The sequence below is a fragment of the Pteropus vampyrus genome, unplaced genomic scaffold, assembly GCF_000151845.1.
Source record: "Pteropus vampyrus isolate Shadow unplaced genomic scaffold, Pvam_2.0 Scaffold86, whole genome shotgun sequence".
Lineage (NCBI taxonomy): Eukaryota > Metazoa > Chordata > Mammalia > Chiroptera > Pteropodidae > Pteropus > Pteropus vampyrus.
The window spans coordinates 165,877-168,591 of NW_011888867.1; positions in this window are offsets into that span (position 1 = coordinate 165,877).

Sequence of the window (2,715 nt, forward strand, 5' to 3'; positions counted from 1 at the left end):
GTGGATCATCAATGCCTTGTCTTATTCTTTATGTGACCTTGGGCGTGTGACACAGTCTGTCTTAAGTGTCAATTTCTTTGTGTATAAAAATATTTGTCCAAATATCCAATTCACAGGGTATTGGTGAAAACCAAATGAGAGAGCGCTCCCATGCAAACATGCCCAGTGGGGTGTCTGACAGTTAGTCTAAGTTAAATAAATGTCATTTTAATCTTATTTCATTTCCTTGACTCTGTGCTCAGTTCTGTCCAAGGACCCATGGAGAACACAAAAGGATGAAATATATTTTTGTCCTAAAGGACTTTACACAAGATGGAAAAGGAGGAAAATATTCTTTTAAAGGACAAACTACAATTAGGTGCTAAAGCAGAAGTCACCTAGGATTTCAGAGAGCTCTGTGTAGACTGGGGCAGTCTGGAGGGCCTCTGGGAGGAGGTGTTTAAAAGAGCCATCCACCTCATTATCTGCCACATGAGTACCTCATGGCCCATGTTCCCATTAGGCGAGCCTGGACCAGCGACGCAGGCGAGGACATGAAAACACTGCCTTAAGGTTTGAAAACTACTGCCTCTGAGAGGGAGAAACCAGCTCTGATCAATTCCCTCTGATCAAAGGATTGGCTATGGCAGTGGAACCAACCAGAATGCTGGCAGCGGGAGAGACTGAGCGAGTGATGTTCAAAACCGCACACTTCGTGCCCAGACATTGATGTCCTTCCAGAAAGTGCCCCGTGTGGATATAAGGAAGAACAAAAGGATGGAGGAGATAGAAAATCTCAGCCGAGAGAGTCAATCCAGAGCCCAAATGAGACAATTCCATGATATTCCAACTGGGAGAAAACTTGAGCATCACCAAGTCACAAATTTCAAGACTGGGCCACTCTCCAAGGTCATTTCATCCGAGCATCCCTCCACAGCACCCTGATGTCCAGCACCCTCATTGGATAGGAAAGAACGCTGAAGCCCAGGGAGTTTATGAGTACTACCCAAGTTCACGGCGATGGCCAAATGCCTAGCATCCAGCCCCGTCTCCCAATTTCAGCTCATGTGCAGTCCACTCCAGGAATGGACATGCACTAAGCTGACTGACCCAAGCCCTGCAACCTTCTGGACAGTAATTTATTCTGGGATAAGCTCACAAGTTCAAGCTTTGAGATACAAGGTCTGAGATTTGTTCAAACTATTAAGAGGGCAGTACACAATCTTTTCTGCTGGCCTTGAACCTAGGACACGGAGGAGGTCTATAGTTGCTGAAGCCATATTGTGATCTCATGGACCTAAAAATGAACAGAGAAGAAAGCAGAGAGAGGAGGTCTTGATGATATCTGTATCAGTTAGGGTAATGCTAGCTGCTATAATAAAAAAACCGCCAAATCTCAGTGGCTTAGCCCAATAAAAATGTATTTCTTGTTCACATAACAGTCTGACGAGAGTGTTTATGAGGATTTAGGATCCAGGATCTTTCCACTTTATGTCAAACTCTCGCCTAGTGCCTTGGAATTCTCTGTACTCAGACCTTGGGGGAAGTTGGAGTGGAGGAAGCATATCTGTTTCTTAAGCTCCTTGGTCAGGAAGTGACACGTACCACTTCCACCCTATCTCATTGGTGGAAACGAGTCACATGGCCACACCTGAATGCAAGGGGTCCTGGGAAATGTAGTTTCTGGCCAGGAGCAGCTTCTTGGCAACAAGTCTGCATTAAGAAAGAGGGAGCTAAACTTCAGTGACCACCCAGCTATCTTCACCTCCATATCACATAGCTCCTGAAGTCAGATCTGACGCTGAACTTTTTCACTTACATAAGCTATTAAATTTTTTTATTTCTGCATAAGCCAGTTTGGGCTAGATTTTCTGCTATTCGGGTCCAGAGAGTGCTGACTAGTGAATAGAGTCCTGCAGCCCATTCGTGCAAATCAGAATAAAACTTATTCCTTCCCTTCTCTGGTCCAGTGTCTGTCCCATGATACCTTATAGCCAAAGCTCCATGGCCTGGCCATGCCCCATAAAATTAGTTAATAACACAATCAGGAAGAAGGGAGCTGGTCCGCCTGGAGAACAGAGACCAGAGACTATCTCATCCTCCACTGTGTTCCCACGTAGGAGAGACACACAGGAGAAGGGTTAATAGACTTTTCCTTTTTGTCTTTTAATGAAAGAACAGTTGCCTAAAGAGAAATGTTAAAGGTGGCCAGCTTAAGGACAAAACCCCAGAAAAAACACCAGGCAGTTTCTCCCACCCCAGGTGCTCTCAGCACCTGTGCCAGGGTTGAATATGGTGGCATTAAAATAGTCCACAAGTGCTTTAACATCCCTTCCTTCTATAGAGCCTCATATTCTTCCCCGAGCGGGAGCTGCACTTAGTGATTTGCTTCTAATGTACACAGTGTGGAGAAAAACAGTGTGCGACTTCCCCAGGGTAGGTTATAAAAGGCATCGTGGTTTCCATCTTTCTCTCTCTGGGATCATCTGCTCGGGGGAAGCCAGGTGCCATGTTACAAGGAAACTCAAGCAGCCCCATGAAGAGATGGATGTGGTGAGGAACTGGGGCCTCCTGCCAGCAGCCATGTGCGTGCACCTTCTTAGAAGCAGATCCCCAACCCCAGTCAAGCCATCAGATGACTACAGCCTTGTCCAACACTTTGACTATAACTTCATGAGACACCCCAAACCAGGACCACCCAGCCAAGCCACTCCTGAATTCCTGAGCCACTGAAAC